The 22,200-nt window shown below is 37.4% G+C and overlaps 6 non-coding genes across 6 annotated transcripts; all 6 read right to left on the bottom strand.

The window, feature by feature from the left end:
• Positions 1–760: 760 nt before the first annotated feature.
• Positions 761–833, bottom strand: TRNAR-ACG (transfer RNA arginine (anticodon ACG)). Its single transcript has one exon. It is a non-coding gene; the product is annotated as a tRNA-Arg (tRNA).
• A 3,044-nt stretch (positions 834–3,877) lies between these two features.
• TRNAR-ACG (transfer RNA arginine (anticodon ACG)) lies at positions 3,878–3,950 on the bottom strand. The gene has a single exon. It is a non-coding gene; the product is annotated as a tRNA-Arg (tRNA).
• A 3,046-nt stretch (positions 3,951–6,996) lies between these two features.
• On the bottom strand, positions 6,997–7,069 carry TRNAR-ACG (transfer RNA arginine (anticodon ACG)). Its single transcript has one exon. It is a non-coding gene; the product is annotated as a tRNA-Arg (tRNA).
• Positions 7,070–13,231: 6,162 nt separating this feature from the next.
• Positions 13,232–13,304, bottom strand: TRNAR-ACG (transfer RNA arginine (anticodon ACG)). The gene has a single exon. It is a non-coding gene; the product is annotated as a tRNA-Arg (tRNA).
• Positions 13,305–16,350: 3,046 nt separating this feature from the next.
• TRNAR-ACG (transfer RNA arginine (anticodon ACG)) lies at positions 16,351–16,423 on the bottom strand. The gene has a single exon. It is a non-coding gene; the product is annotated as a tRNA-Arg (tRNA).
• A 3,048-nt stretch (positions 16,424–19,471) lies between these two features.
• Positions 19,472–19,544, bottom strand: TRNAR-ACG (transfer RNA arginine (anticodon ACG)). The gene has a single exon. It is a non-coding gene; the product is annotated as a tRNA-Arg (tRNA).
• Between the last annotated feature and the right edge of the window lie 2,656 nt (positions 19,545–22,200).

The following is a 22,200-nucleotide window of genomic DNA, read 5'->3' as shown; positions in this document are numbered from 1 at the left end:
AACTAATGGCACTACACACTACTTTGTATCTGCTAAAACGTCCGACGCAATTCCGATTAAGTTTTACATAATCCGTTTACTTAAACTAACCAATAGATTTCTAAAGAAGAAATTATTAATGTTCGCCATTCTGTATAACGAAATATCTAGCAAACAGGATAGGAGAAATTTTCCTTTCGTCGTTATAAATGAACTCACTTGGTTACTTTTTCCATCAACAGCGCAATATACTCATGCGTTTTAACGAAACAAACGGATCTGAAAACGAATATGGTTCAACGAGCTTCAAGCGAGAATTTCTTTAATACCTAGAAAGAGGGCAAGTTTGCTGGACATTTCCAACCCTCAAAGGTCAAACAGATTGCCACGAGATGAGTAGAATTTCAAGTATGGATCAAGTGATAAAAGTAGAAATAAGTTAAATCCCCAAATAAAACGTTTACACGAAATTTCAGACATGTTTGTGTTTCACATTATTAAACCATTGTGAAATTTGAAGCTAAATTAATGAAAGAAAACTATCGATATCATCGTGTTTCGTATTCGTAAGCGAAAGGATCATTATTTAAATTATCCAATTAATTGACACGAGAGATATTTCACATCGTTACCGATTTTCAATTCATTTCTGGTATGTTGTTCATCGATTCTTTCGTATTTTCATTCGAAATGTGAAGAGTGCTATTCTAAATTCACTTCAATTGAACCCCAAGATTGCGTTTCTCAAATTTAATAAACACGCAAAATTGTAACGCTTAATCGAGCCAGCCAGGATTCGAACCTGGAATCTTCTGATCCGTAGTCAGACGCGTTATCCATTGCGCCACTGGCCCGCTCTATAAAATTTGATTTTCGAGCTCAGTTAATAGGACTCATCCATCTAGTTTTGCAGATACGGAGAGGAGTATCGAGCTCAATGTTCTCTTCCGTAGGCGAGATACATCATTTTCTCCACCATCCGTGACTACTATCTCTATGCGTACGTAAGCGTTCTCTTCCCAGTGCTTCAAGGTCAATCAGGATTACTTGTGTAAGTCGTTTAACTCGTAACCTGACAGTTGCAGGTGCGAATGCTCATCCCATCAAACATGCCTGCTTTGTCACTCGAAAGGGTTTATAAGGTCACGGTAAATGCCTTCATGCGTTACTAAAAATGGAAGTACAATCAGTCAACAGTTTGTAGTGATAACTAGATGCCTCCTCTCTAGTCTTGCAGAGATAAATTTTCGACGACTAGAACACATAACCTTTGTGACACTTTGTGCAAAATTCAAAACCAAATCCTCTACCTTTAAAAGATCTTGTCATATATCTACAGTTAACCATTTACACCTTATTATAATGCTCACTACTCGTGAACTCTCAATGTACGAAATTAAACTCATTCTAGCACCATTTCCCACTCGTAGTGAAGAATAATGGAGTTTGTGTTTTCGAAGAATAGAGCAAACCTACACAATGGGCTAACTATGCTGTGCCAAACACGGGTATCGAAGCACGCTTTCCTGCGATGTATCGTCGCAAACACAGCGCTTATCCAGTGAGGGCCGTGAGAATAAGATGGGCTCTTTCGGGGACAATAAATATTCCAATCATTATTGAAAGCCTTTGTTAGTATAACAACAAATCAAGTTATTTTTTACGGAAGAATATTGGTGAGCTAGTTTTCTTTGATTATCCTAAATGTACCCAATCTATTTGTCTTAATAAATAAAGGAAGGAAGAAATAAAAATTTGCGAGTAAATTATAAAAATCATTATCATTTCGTCTACAATTCTCGTTCTAACACATTTTTTCTCAATGAACACGATCAAGTACATTTCAAAATTCGGTTCGAATGCACGAGACGATAGCATAAAACTCGTTCAACGAGAAGCCTTAAGATAGAATTATCTTGTTGCTTTTACATACCGACCTTCTCAAACGTCCTTTTAAGGAGGCAGAAGATCAGCAGTCGAAGACTAGGACATAAGCTCCTTTCTAATAAACACTTAGATATAATACTTATATATGATTTTTTCCCTTTTTCAAAATAAACTTAGAATTGGCTATTTTATGCCTTCCTACGCGGGAAACGGAGACCTAATTACTGGATTCTAAAATTGTATAGATACTGCAGTCTCAGCGGGGCACGTAAATACAAATATTTACAACAGTTAATAACTAGACATGGATGATCGTGTAGAACAATAACAGCCATTCTTATCAGGTGTTACAGTTGTATTCGTTTCTACTTTAGTTTCACTTCGTTTCCTACATCGTACCACGTTTATCAATAAGAATCTCCCATTAAAACCTAGAAATTACTATTAATTATACTGTATTAATCACATTCACTAAAACCGATCCGTATTTCATTTTGCCACGGTGAGTTACCATTGATGTGAAGGACGGCGGAACAAGCAAATTATTCTGCACGTGTATTTTTCAATAGAGATAAATTCCCGTCACACGATAACTAAAACGTTGTCACGTCAGTGGTTGCGGCTAGAGTTTCAGTACACAGTATTTTCGAGAAAGGATTTTTCTAAAGCAAAGTTACTAAACTACACAGATCGGGAATGGCTGGGTGGGTTATGGCGTTCGTCTCGTGATCTGAGGGTCTCGTGTTCGAATCCCGGTCGCATCAAACACGCTCGACCTTTCAGCCGTAAGGGCGTTATAATGTAACTTTCAATGTGAATATTCGTTGGAAAAAGAGTAGCCCAAGAGTTGGCGGTGGGTGGTGATAACTAGCTGCTTTCCTTCTATTGCTACACTGCTAAATTAGGAACGGTTAGCGCAGATAGCCCTCGTGAAGCTATGCGCGAGAATCAAAACACACAAACTAAACTACTCAGGAACAAATACACAATATTCTGCATGCAAACGAAAACCCTATCATCGAACGTTAGCAATAAATTTCGAAATGAAAACTTTAGTCTCTCAAAGCAACAACTTTTATTCCAAAGGCAAAAAAAAGGCTAAAGAAGGAGATTCTAGACAGGTACAAAACTGACATGCTAAAAAGACAATAAACAAAAAGCTATAGTTAAAGTATGCCTCAAGTTAAAAGCTTCCACTTCCACATTAGATTGATCGGCAATTTCCATCGAGCGTAACGTCCAAATAAACTGAACTAATGGCACTACACACTATTTTGTATCTGCTAAAACGTCCGACGCAATTCCGATTAAGTTTTACATAATCCGTTTACTTAAACTAACCAATAGATTTCTAAAGAAGAAATTATTAATGTTCGCCATTCTGTATAACGAAATATCTAGCAAACAGGATAGGAGAAATTTTCCTTTCGTCGTTATAAACGAACTCACTTGGTTACTTTTTCCATCAACAGCGCAATATACTCATGCGTTTTAACGAAACAAACGGATCTGAAAACGAATATGGTTCAACGAGCTTCAAGCGAGAATTTCTTTAATACCTAGAAAGAGGGCAAGTTTGCTGGACATTTCCAACCCTCAAAGGTCAAACAGATTGCCACGAGATGAGTAGAATTTCAAGTATGGATCAAGTGATAAAAGTAGAAATAAGTTAAATCCCCAAAATAAAACGTTTACACGAAATTTCAGACATGTTTGTGTTTCACATTATTAAACCATTGTGAAATTTGAAGCTAAATAATGAAAGAAAACTATCGATATCATCGTGTTTCGTATTCGTAAGCGAAAGGATCATTATTTAAATTATCCAATTAATTGACACGAGAGATATTTCACATCGTTACCGATTTTCAATTCATTTCTGGTATGTTGTTCATCGATTCTTTCGTATTTTCATTCGAAATGTGAAGAGTGCTATTCTAAATTCACTTCAATTGAACCCCAAGATTGCGTTTCTCGAATTTAATAAACACGCAAAATTGTAACGCTTAATCGAGCCAGCCAGGATTCGAACCTGGAATCTTCTGATCCGTAGTCAGACGCGTTATCCATTGCGCCACTGGCCCGCTCTTTGAAATTTGATTTTCGAGCTCAGTTAATAGGACTCATCCATCTAGTTTTGCAGATACGGAGAGGAGTATCGAGCTCAATGTTCTCTTCCGTAGGCGAGATACATCATTTTCTCCACCATCCGTGACTACTATCTCTATGCGTACGTAAGCGTTCTCTTCCCAGTGCTTCAAGGTCAATCAGGATTACTTGTGTAAGTCGTTTAACTCGTAACCTGACAGTTGCAGGTGCGAATGCTCATCCCATCAAACATGCCTGCTTTGTCACTCGAAAAGGGTTTATAAGGCCACGGTAAATGCCTTCATGCGTTACTAAAAATGGAAGTACAATCAGTCAACAGTTTGTAGTGATAACTAGATGCCTCCTCTCTAGTCTTGCAGAGATAAATTTTCGACGACTAGAACACATAACCTTTGTGACACTTTGTGCAAAATTCAAAACCAAATCCTCTACCTTTAAAAGATCTTGTCATATATCTACAGTTAACCATTTACACCTTATTATAATGCTCACTACTCGTGAACTCTCAATGTACGAAATTAAACTCATTCTAGCACCATTTCCCACTCGTAGTGAAGAATAATGGAGTTTGTGTTTTCGAAGAATAGAGCAAACCTACACAATGGGCTAACTATGCTGTGCCAAACACGGGTATCGAAGCACGCTTTCCTGCGATGTATCGTCGCAAACACAGCGCTTATCCAGTGAGGGCCGTGAGAATAAGATGGGCTCTTTCGGGGACAATAAATATTCCAATCATTATTGAAAGCCTTTGTTAGTATAACAACAAATCAAGTTATTTTTACGGAAGAATATTGGTGAGCTAGTTTTCTTTGATTATCCTAAATGTACCCAATCTATTTGTCTTAATAAATAAAGGAAGGAAGAAATAAAAATTTGCGAGTAAATTATAAAAATCATTATCATTTCGTCTACAATTCTCGTTCTAACACATTTTTTCTCAATGAACACGATCAAGTACATTTCAAAATTCGGTTCGAATGCACGAGACGATAGCATAAAACTCGTTCAACGAGAAGCCTTAAGATAGAATTCTCTTGTTGCTTTTACATACCGACCTTCTCAAACGTCCTTTTAAGGAGGCAGAAGATCAGCAGTCGAAGACTAGGACATAAGCTCCTTTCTAATAAACACTTAGATATAATACTTATATATGATTTTTTCCCTTTTTCAAAATAAACTTAGAATTGGCTATTTTCTGCCTTCCCACGCGGGAAACGGAGCCCCTAATTACTGGATTCTAAAATTGTATAGATACTGCAGTCTCAGCGGGGCACGTAAATACAAATATTTACAACAGTTATTAACTAGACATGGATGATCGTGTAGAACAATAACAGCCATTCTTATCAGGTGTTACAGTTGTATTCGTTTCTACTTTAGTTTCACTTCGTTTCCTACATCGTACCACGTTTATCAATAAGAATCTCCCATTAAAACCTAGAAATTACTATTAATTATACTGTATTAATCACATTCACTAAAACCGATCCGTATTTCATTTTGCCACGGTGAGTTACCATTGATGTGAAGGACGGCGGAACAAGCAAATTATTCTGCACGTGTATTTTTCAATAGAGATAAATTCCCCGTCACACGATAACTAAAAGGTTGTCACGTCAGTGGTTGCGGCTAGAGTTTCAGTACACAGTATTTTCGAGAAAGGATTTTTCTAAAGCAAAGTTACTAAACTACACAGATCGGGAATGGCTGGGTGGGTTATGGCGTTCGTCTCGTGATCTGAGGGTCTCGTGTTCGAATCCCGTTCCATCAAACACGCTCGACCTTTCAGCCGTAAGGGCGTTATAATGTAACTTTCAATGTGAATATTCGTTGGAAAAAAGAGTAGCCCAAGAGTTGGCGGTGGGTGGTGATAACTAGCTGCTTTCCTTCTATTGCTACACTGCTAAATTAGGAACGGTTAGCGCAGATAGCCCTCGTGAAGCTATGCGCGAGAATCAAAACACACAAACTAAACTACTCAGGGAACAAATACACAATATTCTGCATGCAAACGAAAACCCTATCATCGAACGTTAGCAATAAATTTCGAAATGAAAACTTTAGTCTCTCAAAGCAACAACTTTTATTCCAAAGGCAAAAAAAGGCTAAAGAAGGAGATTCTAGACAGGTACAAAACTGACATGCTAAAAAGACAATAAACAAAAAGCTATAGTTAAAGTAGGCCTCAAGTTAAAAGCTTCCACTTCCACATTAGATTGATCGGCAATTTCCATCGAGCGTAACGTCCAAATAAACTGAACTAATGGCACTACACACTACTTTGTATCTGCTAAAACGTCCTACGCAATTCCGATTAAGTTTTACATAATCCGTTTACTTAAACTAACCAATAGATTTCTAAAGAAGAAATTATTAATGTTCGCCATTCTGTATAACGAAATATCTAGCAAACAGGATAGGAGAAATTTTCCTTTCGTCGTTATAAATGAACTCACTTGGTTACTTTTTCCATCAACAGCGCAATATACTCATGCGTTTTAACGAAACAAACGGATCTGAAAACGAATATGGTTCAACGAGCTTCAAGCGAGAATTTCTTTAATACCTAGAAAGAGGGCAAGTTTGCTGGACATTTCCAACCCTCAAAGGTCAAACAGATTGCCACGAGATGAGTAGAATTTCAAGTATGGATCAATGATAAAAGTAGAAATAAGTTAAATCCCCAAAATAAAACGTTTACACGAAATTTCAGACATGTTTGTGTTTCACATTATTAAACCATTGTGAAATTTGAAGCTAAATTAATGAAAGAAAACTATCGATATCATCGTGTTTCGTATTCGTAAGCGAAAGGATCATTATTTAAATTATCCAATTAATTGACACGAGAGATATTTCACATCGTTACCGATTTTCAATTCATTTCTGGTATGTTGTTCATCGATTCTTTCGTATTTTCATTCGAAATGTGAAGAGTGTTATTCTAAATTCACTTCAATTGAACCCCAAGATTGCGTTTCTCAAATTTAATAAACACGCAAAATTGTAACGCTTAATCGAGCCAGCCAGGATTCGAACCTGGAATCTTCTGATCCGTAGTCAGACGCGTTATCCATTGCGCCACTGGCCCGCTCTATAAAATTTGATTTTCGAGCTCAGTTAATAGGACTCATCCATCTAGTTTTGCAGATACGGAGAGGAGTATCGAGCTCAATGTTCTCTTCCGTAGGCGAGATACATCATTTTCTCCACCATCCGTGACTACTATCTCTATGCGTACGTAAGCGTTCTCTTCCCAGTGCTTCAAGGTCAATCAGGATTACTTGTGTAAGTCGTTTAACTCGTAACCTGACAGTTGCAGGTGCGAATGCTCATCCCATCAAACATGCCTGCTTTGTCACTCGAAAAGGGTTTATAAGGCCACGGTAAATGCCTTCATGCGTTACTAAAAATGGAAGTACAATCAGTCAACAGTTTGTAGTGATAACTAGATGCCTCCTCTCTAGTCTTGCAGAGATAAATTTTCGACGACTAGAACACATAACCTTTGTGACACTTTGTGCAAAATTCAAAACCAAATCCTCTACCTTTAAAAGATCTTGTCATATATCTACAGTTAACCATTTACACCTTATTATAATGCTCACTACTCGTGAACTCTCAATGTACGAAATTAAACTCATTCTAGCACCATTTCCCACTCGTAGTGAAGAATAATGGAGTTTGTGTTTTCGAAGAATAGAGCAAACCTACACAATGGGCTAACTATGCTGTGCCAAACACGGGTATCGAAGCACGCTTTCCTGCGATGTATCGTCGCAAACACAGCGCTTATCCAGTGAGGGCCGTGAGAATAAGATGGGCTCTTTCGGGGACAATAAATATTCCAATCATTATTGAAAGCCTTTGTTAGTATAACAACAAATCAAGTTATTTTTACGGAAGAATATTGGTGAGCTAGTTTTCTTTGATTATCCTAAATGTACCCAATCTATTTGTCTTAATAAATAAAGGAAGGAAGAAATAAAAATTTGCGAGTAAATTATAAAATCATTATCATTTCGTCTACAATTCTCGTTCTAACACATTTTTTCTCAATGAACACGATCAAGTACATTTCAAAATTCGGTTCGAATGCACGAGACGATAGCATAAAACTCGTTCAACGAGAAGCCTTAAGATAGAATTCTCTTGTTGCTTTTACATACCGACCTTCTCAAACGTCCTTTTAAGGAGGCAGAAGATCAGCAGTCGAAGACTAGGACATAAGCTCCTTTCTAATAAACACTTAGATATAATACTTATATATGATTTGTTCCCTTTTTCAAAATAAACTTAGAATTGGCTATTTTCTGCCTTCCCACGCGGGAAACGGAGCCCCTAATTACTGGATTCTAAAATTGTATAGATACTGCAGTCTCAGCGGGGCACGTAAATACAAATATTTACAACAGTTAATAACTAGACATGGATGATCGTGTAGAACAATAACAGCCATTCTTATCAGGTGTTACAGTTGTATTCGTTTCTACTTTAGTTTCACTTCGTTTCCTACATCGTACCACGTTTATCAATAAGAATCTCCCATTAAAACCTAGAAATTACTATTAATTATACTGTATTAATCACATTCACTAAAACCGATCCGTATTTCATTTTGCCACGGTGAGTTACCATTGATGTGAAGGACGGCGGAACAAGCAAATTATTCTGCACGTGTATTTTTCAATAGAGATAAATTCCCCGTCACACGATAACTAAAAGGTTGTCACGTCAGTGGTTGCGGCTAGAGTTTCAGTACACAGTATTTTCGAGAAAGGATTTTTCTAAAGCAAAGTTACTAAACTACACAGATCGGGAATGGCTGGGTGGGTTATGGCGTTCGTCTCGTGATCTGAGGGTCTCGTGTTCGAATCCCGTTCCATCAAACACGCTCGACCTTTCAGCCGTAAGGGCGTTATAATGTAACTTTCAATGTGAATATTCGTTGGAAAAAGAGTAGCCCAAGAGTTGGCGGTGGGTGGTGATAACTAGCTGCTTTCCTTCTATTGCTACACTGCTAAATTAGGAACGGTTAGCGCAGATAGCCCTCGTGAAGCTATGCGCGAGAATCAAAACACACAAACTAAACTACTCAGGGAACAAATACACAATATTCTGCATGCAAACGAAAACCCTATCATCGAACGTTAGCAATAAATTTCGAAATGAAAACTTTAGTCTCTCAAAGCAACAACTTTTATTCCAAAACCAAAAAAAGGCTAAAGAAGGAGATTCTAGACAGGTACAAAACTGACATGCTAAAAGACAATAAACAAAAAGCTATAGTTAAAGTAGGCCTCAAGTTAAAAGCTTCCACTTCCACATTAGATTGATCGGCAATTTCCATCGAGCGTAACGTCCAAATAAACTGAACTAATGGCACTACACACTACTTTGTATCTGCTAAAACGTCCGACGCAATTCCGATTAAGTTTTACATAATCCGTTTACTTAAACTAACCAATAGATTTCTAAAGAAGAAATTATTAATGTTCGCCATTCTGTATAACGAAATATCTAGCAAACAGGATAGGAGAAATTTTCCTTTCGTCGTTATAAATGAACTCACTTGGTTACTTTTTCCATCAACAGCGCAATATACTCATGCGTTTTAACGAAACAAACGGATCTGAAAACGAATATGGTTCAACGAGCTTCAAACGAGAATTTCTTTAATACCTAGAAAGAGGGCAAGTTTGCTGGACATTTCCAACCCTCAACGGTTAAACAGCTTGCCACGAGATGAGTAGAATTTCAAGTATGGATCAAATGATAAAAGTAGAAATAAGTTAAATCCCCCAAGTAAAACGTTTACACGAAATTTCAGACATGTTTGTGTTTCACATTATTAAACCATTGTGAAATTTAAAGCTAAATTAATGAAAGAAAACTATCGATATCATCGTGTTTCGTATTCGTAAGCGAAAGGATCATTATTTAAATTATCCAATTAATTGACACGAGAGATATTTCACATCGTTACCGATTTTCAATTCATTTCTGGTATGTTGTTCATCGATTCTTTCGTATTTTCATTCGAAATGTGAAGAGCGTTATTCTAAATTCACTTCAATTGAACCCCAAGATTGCGTTTCTCAAATTTAATAAACACGCAAAATTGTAACGCTTAATCCAGCCAGCCAGGATTCGAACCAGACATCTTCTGATCCGTAGTCAGACGCGTTATCCATTGCGCCACTGGCCCGCTCTATAAAATTTGATTTTCGAGCTCAGTTAATAGGACTCATTCCATCTAGTTTTGCAGATACGGAGAGGAGTATCGAGCTCAATGTTCTCTTCCGTAGGAGAGATACATCATTTTCTCCACCATCCGTGACTACTATATCTATGCGTACGTAAGCGTTCTCTTCCCAGTGCTTCAAGGTCAAGCAGGATTACTTGTGTAAGTCGTTTAACTCGTAACCTGACAGTTGCAGGTGCGAATGCTCATCCCATCAAACATGCCTGCTTTGTCACTCGAAAAGGGTTTATAAGGTCACGTTAAATGCCTTCATGCGTTACTAAAAATGGAAGTACAATCAGTCAACAGTTTGTAGTGATAACTAGATGCCTCCTCTCTAGTCTTGCAGAGATAAATTTTCGACGACTAGAACAGATAACCTTTGTGACACTTTGTGCAAAATTCAAAACCAAATCCTCTACCTTTAAAAGATCTTGTCATATATCTACAGTTAACCATTTACACCTTATTATAATGCTCACTACTCGTGAACTCTCAATGTACGAAATTAAACTCATTCTAGCACCATTTCCCACTCGTAGTGAAGAATAATGGAGTTTGTGTTTTCGAAGAATAGAGCAAACCTACACAATGGGCTAACTATGCTGTGCCAAACACGGGTATCGAAGCACGCTTTCCTGCGATGTATCGTCGCAAACACAGCGCTTATCCAGTGAGGGCCGTGAGAATAAGATGGGCTCTTTCGGGGACAATAAATATTCCAATCATTATTGAAAGCCTTTGTTAGTATAACAACAAATCAAGTTATTTTTACGGAAGAATATTGGTGAGCTAGTTTTCTTTGATTATCCTAAATGTACCCAATTTATTTGTCTTAATAAATAAATGAAGGAAGAAATAAAATTTGCGAGTAAATTATAAAATCATTATCATTTCGTCTACAATTCTCGTTCTAACACATTTTTTCTCAATGAACACGATCAAGTACATTTCAAAATTCGGTTCGAATGCACGAGACGATAGCATAAAACTCGTTCAACGAGAAGCCTTAAGATAGAATTCTCTTGTTGCTTTTACATACCGACCTTCTCAAACGTCCTTTTAAGGAGGCAGAAGATCAGCAGTCGAAGACTAGGACATAAGCTCCTTTCTAATAAACACTTAGATATAATACTTATATATGATTTGTTCCCTTTTTCAAAATAAACTTAGAATTGGCTATTTTCTGCCTTCCCACGCGGGAAACGGAGCCCCTAATTACTGGATTCTAAAATTGTATAGATACTGCAGTCTCAGCGGGGCACGTAAATACAAATATTTACAACAGTTAATAACTAGACATGGATGATCGTGTAGAACAATAACAGCCATTCTTATCAGGTGTTACAGTTGTATTCGTTTCTACTTTAGTTTCACTTCGTTTCCTACATCGTACCACGTTTATCAATGGGAATCTCCCATTAAAACCTAGAAATTACTATTAATTATACTGTATTAATCACATTCACTAAAACCGATCCGTATTTCATTTTGCCACGGTGAGTTACCATTAATGTGAAGGACGGCGGAACAAGCAAATTATTCTGCACGTGTATTTTTCAATAGAGATAAATTCCCCGTCACACGATAACTAAAACGTTGTCACGTCAGTGGTTGCGGCTAGAGTTTCAGTACACAGTATTTTCGAGAAAGGATTTTTCTAAAGCAAAGTTACTAAACTACACAGATCGGGAATGGCTGGGTGGGTTATGGCGTTCGTCTCGTGATCTGAGGGTCTCGTGTTCGAATCCCGGTCCATCAAACACGCTCGACCTTTCAGCCGTAAGGGCGTTATAATGTAACTTTCAATGTGAATATTCGTTGGAAAAAGAGTAGCCCAAGAGTTGGCGGTGGGTGGTGATAACTAGCTGCTTTCCTTCTATTGCTACACTGCTAAATTAGGAACGGTTAGCGCAGATAGCCCTCGTGAAGCTATGCGCGAGAATCAAAACACACAAACTAAACTACTCAGGGAACAAATACACAATATTCTGCATGCAAACGAAAACCCTATCATCGAACGTTAGCAATAAATTTCGAAATGAAAACTTTAGTCTCTCAAAGCAACAACTTTTATTCCAAAACCAAAAAAAGGCTAAAGAAGGAGATTCTAGACAGGTACAAAACTGACATGCTAAAAGACAATAAACAAAAAGCTATAGTTAAAGTAGGCCTCAAGTTAAAAGCTTCCACTTCCACATTAGATTGATCGGCAATTTCCATCGAGCGTAACGTCCAAATAAACTGAACTAATGGCACTACACACTACTTTGTATCTGCTAAAACGTCCGACGCAATTCCGATTAAGTTTTACATAATCCGTTTACTTAAACTAACCAATAGATTTCTAAAGAAGAAATTATTAATGTTCGCCATTCTGTATAACGAAATATCTAGCAAACAGGATAGGAGAAATTTTCCTTTCGTCGTTATAAATGAACTCACTTGGTTACTTTTTCCATCAACAGCGCAATATACTCATGCGTTTTAACGAAACAAACGGATCTGAAAACGAATATGGTTCAACGAGCTTCAAACGAGAATTTCTTTAATACCTAGAAAGAGGGCAAGTTTGCTGGACATTTCCAACCCTCAAAGGTCAAACAGATTGCCACGAGATGAGTAGAATTTCAAGTATGGATCGAATGATAAAAGTAGAAATAAGTTAAATCCCCCCAAGTAAAACGTTTACACGAAATTTCAGACATGTTTGTGTTTCACATTATTAAACCATTGTGAAATTTGAAGCTAAATTAATGAAAGAAAACTATCGATATCATCGTGTTTCGTATTCGTAAGCGAAAGGATCATTATTTAAATTATCCAATTAATTGACACGAGAGATATTTCACATCGTTACCGATTTTCAATTCATTTCTGGTATGTTGTTCATCGATTCTTTCGTATTTTCATTCGAAATGTGAAGAGCGTTATTCTAAATTCACTTCAATTGAACCCCAAGATTGCGTTTCTCAAATTTAATAAACACGCAAAATTGTAACGCTTAATCGAGCCAGCCAGGATTCGAACCTGGAATCTTCTGATCCGTAGTCAGACGCGTTATCCATTGCGCCACTGGCCCGCTCTATAAAATTTGATTTTCGAGCTCAGTTAATATGACTCTTCCATCTAGTTTTGCAGATACGGAGAGGAGTATCGAGCTCAATGTTCTCTTCCGTAGGAGAGATACATCATTTTCTCCACCATCCGTGACTACTATATCTATGCGTACGTAAGCGTTCTCTTCCCAGTGCTTCAAGGTCAAGCAGAATTACTTGTGTAAGTCGTTTAACTCGTAACCTGACAGTTGCAGTTGCGAATGCTCATCCCATCAAACATGCCTGCTTTGTCACTCGAAAAGGGTTTATAAGGTCACGTTAAATGCCTTCATGCGTTACTAAAAAATGGAAGTACAATCAGTCAACAGTTTGTAGTGATAACTAGATACCTCCTCTCTAGTCTTGCAGAGATAAATTTTCGACGACTAGAACAGATAACCTTTGTGACACTTTGTGCAAAATTCAAAACCAAATCCTCTACCTTTAAAAGATCTTGTCATATATCTACAGTTAACCATTTACACCTTATTATAATGCTCACTACTCGTGAACTCTCAATGTACGAAATTAAACTCATTCTAGCACCATTTCCCACTCGTAGTGAAGAATAATGGAGTTTGTGTTTTCGAAGAATAGAGCAAACCTACACAATGGGCTAACTATGCTGTGCCAAACACGGGTATCGAAGCACGCTTTCCTGCGATGTATCGTCGCAAACACAGCGCTTATCCAGTGAGGGCCGTGAGAATAAGATGGGCTCTTTCGGGGACAATAAATATTCCAATCATTATTGAAAGCCTTTGTTAGTATAACAACAAATCAAGTTATTTTTACGGAAGAATATTGGTGAGCTAGTTTTCTTTGATTATCCTAAATGTACCCAATTTATTTGTCTTAATAAATAAATGAAGGAAGAAATAAAAATTTGCGAGTAAATTATAAAATCATTATCATTTCGTCTACAATTCTCGTTCTAACACATTTTTTCTCAATGAACACGATCAAGTACATTTCAAAATTCGGTTCGAATGCACGAGACGATAGCATAAAACTCGTTCAACGAGAAGCCTTAAGATAGAATTCTCTTGTTGCTTTTACATACCGACCTTCTCAAACGTCCTTTTAAGGAGGCAGAAGATCAGCAGTCGAAGACTAGGACATAAGCTCCTTTCTAATAAACACTTAGATATAATACTTATATATGATTTGTTCCCTTTTTCAAAATAAACTTAGAATTGGCTATTTTCTGCCTTCCCACGCGGGAAACGGAGCCCCTAATTACTGGATTCTAAAATTGTATAGATACTGCAGTCTCAGCGGGGCACGTAAATACAAATATTTACAACAGTTAATAACTAGACATGGATGATCGTGTAGAACAATAACAGCCATTCTTATCAGGTGTTACAGTTGTATTCGTTTCTACTTTAGTTTCACTTCGTTTCCTACATCGTACCACGTTTATCAATGGGAATCTCCCATTAAAACCTAGAAATTACTATTAATTATACTGTATTAATCACATTCACTAAAACCGATCCGTATTTCATTTTGCCACGGTGAGTTACCATTAATGTGAAGGACGGCGGAACAAGCAAATTATTCTGCACGTGTATTTTTCAATAGAGATAAATTCCCGTCACACGATAACTAAAACGTTGTCACGTCAGTGGTTGCGGCTAGAGTTTCAGTACACAGTATTTTCGAGAAAGGATTTTTTCTAAAGCAAAGTTACTAAACTACACAGATCGGGAATGGCTGGGTGGGTTATGGCGTTCGTCTCGTGATCTGAGGGTCTCGTGTTCGAATCCCGGTCCATCAAACACGCTCGACCTTTCAGCCGTAAGGGCGTTATAATGTAACTTTCAATGTGAATATTCGTTGGAAAAAGAGTAGCCCAAGAGTTGGCGGTGGGTGGTGATAACTAGCTGCTTTCCTTCTATTGCTACACTGCTAAATTAGGAACGGTTAGCGCAGATAGCCCTCGTGAAGCTATGCGCGAGAATCAAAACACACAAACTAAACTACTCAGGGAACAAATACACAATATTCTGCATGCAAACGAAATCCCTATCATCGAACGTTAGCAATAAATTTCGAAATGAAAACTTTAGTCTCTCAAAGCAACAACTTTTATTCCAAAACCAAAAAAAGGCTAAAGAAGGAGATTCTAGACAGGTACAAAACTGACATGCTAAAAAGACAATAAACAAAAAGCTATAGTTAAAGTAGGCCTCAAGTTAAAAGCTTCCACTTCCACATTAGATTGATCGGCAATTTCCATCGAGCGTAACGTCCAAATAAACTGAACTAATGGCACTACACACTACTTTGTATCTGCTAAAACGTCCGACGCAATTCCGATTAAGTTTTACATAATCCGTTTACTTAAACTAACCAATAGATTTCTAAAGAAGAAATTATTAATGTTCGCCATTCTGTATAACGAAATATCTAGCAAACAGGATAAGAGAAATTTTCCTTTCGTCGTTATAAATGAACTCACTTGGTTACTTTTTCCATCAACAGCGCAATATACTCATGCGTTTTAACGAAACAAACGGATCTGAAAAAGAATATGGTTCAACGAGCTTCAAACGAGAATTTCTTTAATACCTAGAAAGAGGGCAAGTTTGCTGGACATTTCCAACCCTCAAAGGTCAAACAGATTGCCACGAGATGAGTAGAATTTCAAGTATGGATCGAATGATAAAAGTAGAAATAAGTTAAATCCCCCAAGTAAAACGTTTACACGAAATTTCAAACATGTTTGTGTTTCACATTATTAAACCATTGTGAAATTTGAAGCTAAATTAATGAAAGAAAACTATCGATATCATCGTGTTTCGTATTCGTAAGCGAAAGGATCATTATTTAAATTATCCAATTAATTGACACGAGAGATATTTCACATCGTTACCGATTTTCAATTCATTTCTGGTATGTTGTTCATCGATTCTTTCGTATTTTCATTCGAAATGTGAAGAGCGCTCTTCTAAATTCACTTCAATTGAACCCCAAGATTGCGTTTCTCAAATTTAATAAACACGCAAAATTGTAACGCTTAATCGAGCCAGCCAGGATTCGAACCTGGAATCTTCTGATCCGTAGTCAGACGCGTTATCCATTGCGCCACTGGCCCGCTCTATAAAATTTGATTTTCGAGCTCAGTTAATAGGACTCTTCCATCTAGTTTTGCAGATACGGAGAGGAGTATCGAGCTCAATGTTCTCTTCCGTAGGAGAGATACATCATTTTCTCCACCATCCGTGACTACTATATCTATGCGTACGTAAGCGTTCTCTTCCCAGTGCTTCAAGGTCAAGCAGAATTACTTGTGTAAGTCGTTTAACTCGTAACCTGACAGTTGCAGGTGCGAATGCTCATCCCATCAAACATGCCTGCTTTGTCACTCGAAAAGGGTTTATAAGGTCACGTTAAATGCCTTCATGCGTTACTAAAAATGGAAGTACAATCAGTCAACAGTTTGTAGTGATAACTAGATGCCTCCTCTCTAGTCTTGCAGAGATAAATTTTCGACGACTAGAACAGATAACCTTTGTGACACTTTGTGCAAAATTCAAAACCAAATCCTCTACCTTTAAAAGATCTTGTCATATATCTACAGTTAACCATTTACACCTTATTATAATGCTCACTACTCGTGAACTCTCAATGTACGAAATTAAACTCATTCTAGCACCATTTCCCACTCGTAGTGAAGAATAATGGAGTTTGTGTTTTCGAAGAATAGAGCAAACCTACACAATGGGCTAACTATGCTGTGCCAAACACGGGTATCGAAGCACGCTTTCCTGCGATGTATCGTCGCAAACACAGCGCTTATCCAGTGAGGGCCGTGAGAATAAGATGGGCTCTTTCGGGGACAATAAATATTCCAATCATTATTGAAAGCCTTTGTTAGTATAACAACAAATCAAGTTATTTTTACGGAAGAATATTGGTGAGCTAGTTTTCTTTGATTATCCTAAATGTACCCAATTTATTTGTCTTAATAAATAAATGAAGGAAGAAATAAAAATTTGCGAGTAAATTATAAAAATCATTATCATTTCGTCTACAATTCTCGTTCTAACACATTTTTTCTCAATGAACACGATCAAGTACATTTCAAAATTCGGTTCGAATGCACGAGACGATAGCATAAAACTCGTTCAACGAGAAGCCTTAAGATAGAATTCTCTTGTTGCTTTTACATACCGACCTTCTCAAACGTCCTTTTAAGGAGGCAGAAGATCAGCAGTCGAAGACTAGGACATAAGCTCCTTTCTAATAAACACTTAGATATAATACTTATATATGATTTGTTCCCTTTTTCAAAATAAACTTAGAATTGGCTATTTTCTGCCTTCCCACGCGGGAAACGGAGCCCCTAATTACTGGATTCTAAAATTGTATAGATACTGCAGTCTCAGCGGGGCACGTAAATACAAATATTTACAACAGTTAATAACTAGACATGGATGATCGTGTAGAACAATAACAGCCATTCTTATCAGGTGTTACAGTTGTATTCGTTTCTACTTTAGTTTCACTTCGTTTCCTACATCGTACCACGTTTATCAATGGGAATCTCCCATTAAAACCTAGAAATTACTATTAATTATACTGTATTAATCACATTCACTAAAACCGATCCGTATTTCATTTTGCCACGGTGAGTTACCATTAATGTGAAGGACGGCGGAACAAGCAAATTATTCTGCACGTGTATTTTTCAATAGAGATAAATTCCCCGTCACACGATAACTAAAACGTTGTCACGTCAGTGGTTGCGGCTAGAGTTTCAGTACACAGTATTTTCGAGAAAGGATTTTCTAAAGCAAAGTTACTAAACTACACAGATCGGGAATGGCTGGGTGGGTTATGGCGTTCGTTTCGTGATCTGAGGGTCTCGTGTTCGAATCCCGGTCGCATCAAACACGCTCGACCTTTCAGCCGTAAGGGCGTTATAATGTAACTTTCAATGTGAATATTCGTTGGAAAAAAGAGTAGCCCAAGAGTTGGCGGTGGGTGGTGATAACTAGCTGCTTTCCTTCTATTGCTACACTGCTAAATTAGGAACGGTTAGCGCAGATAGGCCTCGTGAAGCTATGCGCGAGAATCAAAACACACAAACTAAACTACTCAGGGAACAAATACACAATATTCTGCATGCAAACGAAATCCCTATCATCGAACGTTAGCAATAAATTTCGAAATGAAAACTTTAGTCTCTCAAAGCAACAACTTTTATTCCAAAACCAAAAAAAGGCTAAAGAAGGAGATTCTAGACAGGTACAAAACTGACATGCTAAAAAGACAATAAACAAAAAAGCTATAGTTAAAGTAGGCCTCAAGTTAAAAGCTTCCACTTCCACATTAGATTGATCGGCAATTTCCATCGAGCGTAACGTCCAAATAAACTGAACTAATGGCACTACACACTACTTTGTATCTGCTAAAACGTCCGACGCAATTCCGATTAAGTTTTACATAATCCGTTTACTTAAACTAACCAATAGATTTCTAAAGAAGAAATTATTAATGTTCGCCATTCTGTATAACGAAATATCTAGCAAACAGGATAGGAGAAATTTTCCTTTCGTCGTTATAAATGAACTCACTTGGTTACTTTTTCCATCAACAGCGCAATATACTCATGCGTTTTAACGAAACAAACGGATCTGAAAAGAATATGGTTCAACGAGCTTCAAACGAGAATTTCTTTAATACCTAGAAAGAGGGCAAGTTTGCTGGACATTTCCAACCCTCAAAGGTCAAACAGATTGCCACGAGATGAGTAGAATTTCAAGTATGGATCGAATGATAAAAGTAGAAATAAGTTAAATCCCCCCAAGTAAAACGTTTACACGAAATTTCAAACATGTTTGTGTTTCACATTATTAAACCATTGTGAAATTTGAAGCTAAATTAATGAAAGAAAACTATCGATATCATCGTGTTTCGTATTCGTAAGCGAAAGGATCATTATTTAAATTATCCAATTAATTGACACGAGAGATATTTCACATCGTTACCGATTTTCAATTCATTTCTGGTATGTTGTTCATCGATTCTTTCGTATTTTCATTCGAAATGTGAAGAGCGTTATTCTAAATTCACTTCAATTGAACCCCAAGATTGCGTTTCTCAAATTTAATAAACACGCAAAATTGTAACGCTTAATCGAGCCAGCCAGGATTCGAACCTGGAATCTTCTGATCCGTAGTCAGACGCGTTATCCATTGCGCCACTGGCCCGCTCTATAAAATTTGATTTTCGAGCTCAGTTAATATGACTCTTCCATCTAGTTTTGCAGATACGGAGAGGAGTATCGAGCTCAATGTTCTCTTCCGTAGGAGAGATACATCATTTTCTCCACCATCCGTGACTACTATATCTATGCGTACGTAAGCGTTCTCTTCCCAGTGCTTCAAGGTCAAGCAGAATTACTTGTGTAAGTCGTTTAACTCGTAACCTGACAGTTGCAGTTGCGAATGCTCATCCCATCAAACATGCCTGCTTTGTCACTCGAAAAGGGTTTATAAGGTCACGTTAAATGCCTTCATGCGTTACTAAAAATGGAAGTACAATCAGTCAACAGTTTGTAGTGATAACTAGATACCTCCTCTCTAGTCTTGCAGAGATAAATTTTCGACGACTAGAACAGATAACCTTTGTGACACTTTGTGCAAAATTCAAAACCAAATCCTCTACCTTTAAAAGATCTTGTCATATATCTACAGTTAACCATTTACACCTTATTATAATGCTCACTACTCGTGAACTCTCAATGTACGAAATTAAACTCATTCTAGCACCATTTCCCACTCGTAGTGAAGAATAATGGAGTTTGTGTTTTCGAAGAATAGAGCAAACCTACACAATGGGCTAACTATGCTGTGCCAAACACGGGTATCGAAGCACGCTTTCCTGCGATGTATCGTCGCAAACACAGCGCTTATCCAGTGAGGGCCGTGAGAATAAGATGGGCTCTTTCGGGGACAATAAATATTCCAATCATTATTGAAAGCCTTTGTTAGTATAACAACAAATCAAGTTATTTTTACGGAAGAATATTGGTGAGCTAGTTTTCTTTGATTATCCTAAATGTACCCAATTTATTTGTCTTAATAAATAAATGAAGGAAGAAATAAAAATTTGCGAGTAAATTATAAAATCATTATCATTTCGTCTACAATTCTCGTTCTAACACATTTTTTCTCAATGAACACGATCAAGTACATTTCAAAATTCGGTTCGAATGCACGAGACGATAGCATAAAACTCGTTCAACGAGAAGCCTTAAGATAGAATTCTCTTGTTGCTTTTACATACCGACCTTCTCAAACGTCCTTTTAAGGAGGCAGAAGATCAGCAGTCGAAGACTAGGACATAAGCTCCTTTCTAATAAACACTTAGATATAATACTTATATATGATTTGTTCCCTTTTTCAAAATAAACTTAGAATTGGCTATTTTCTGCCTTCCCACGCGGGAAACGGAGCCCCTAATTACTGGATTCTAAAATTGTATAGATACTGCAGTCTCAGCGGGGCACGTAAATACAAATATTTACAACAGTTAATAACTAGACATGGATGATCGTGTAGAACAATAACAGCCATTCTTATCAGGTGTTACAGTTGTATTCGTTTCTACTTTAGTTTCACTTCGTTTCCTACATCGTACCACGTTTATCAATGGGAATCTCCCATTAAAACCTAGAAATTACTATTAATTATACTGTATTAATCACATTCACTAAAACCGATCCGTATTTCATTTTGCCACGGTGAGTTACCATTAATGTGAAGGACGGCGGAACAAGCAAATTATTCTGCACGTGTATTTTTCAATAGAGATAAATTCCCGTCACACGATAACTAAAACGTTGTCACGTCAGTGGTTGCGGCTAGAGTTTCAGTACACAGTATTTTCGAGAAAGGATTTTCTAAAGCAAAGTTACTAAACTACACAGATCGGAAATGGCTGTGTGGGTTATGGCGTTCGTTTCGTGATCTGAGGGTCTCGTGTTCGAATCCCGGTCGCATCAAACACGCTCGACCTTTCAGCCGTAAGGGCGTTATAATGTAACTTTCAATGTGAATATTCGTTGGAAAAAGAGTAGCCCAAGAGTTGGCGGTGGGTGGTGATAACTAGCTGCTTTCCTTCTATTGCTACACTGCTAAATTAGGAACGGTTAGCGCAGATAGCCCTCGTGAAGCTATGCGCGAGAATCAAAACACACAAACTAAACTACTCAGGGAACAAATACACAATATTCTGCATGCAAACGAAAACCCTATCATCGAACGTTAGCAATAAATTTCGAAATGAGAACTTTAGTCTCTCAAAGCAACAACTTTTATTCCAAAGGCAAAAAAAGGCTAAAGAAGGAGATTCTAGACAGGTACAAAACTGACATGCTAAAAAGACAATAAACAAAAAGCTATAGTTAAAGTAGGCCTCAAGTTAAAAGCTTCCACTTCCACATTAGATTGATCGGCAATTTCCATCGAGCGTAACGTCCAAATAAACTGAACTAATGACACTACACCCTACTTTGTATCTGGTAAAACGTCCGACGCAATTGCGATTAAGTTTTACATATTCCGTTTACTTAAACTATGCACTAGATTTCTAAAGAAGAAACTATTAATTTTCGCCATTCTGTTTAAAGAAATATCTAGCAAACAGGATAGGAGAAATTTTCCTTTCGTCGTTATAAATGAACTCACTTGGTTACTTTTTCCATCAACTGCGCAATATACTCATGCGTTTTAACGAATCAAACGGATCTGAAAACGAATATGGTTCAACGAGCTTCAAGCGAGAATTTCTTTAATACCTAGAAAGAGGGCAAGTTTGCTGGACATTTCCAACCCTCAAAGGTCAAACAGATTGCCACGAGAT

The sequence above is a fragment of the Tachypleus tridentatus genome, chromosome 9 (assembly GCF_004210375.1).
Source record: "Tachypleus tridentatus isolate NWPU-2018 chromosome 9, ASM421037v1, whole genome shotgun sequence".
Lineage (NCBI taxonomy): Eukaryota > Metazoa > Arthropoda > Merostomata > Xiphosura > Limulidae > Tachypleus > Tachypleus tridentatus.
The sequence above is the reverse complement of the archived record's forward strand: the minus strand, read 5'-3'. Positions and strand labels throughout refer to the sequence as shown.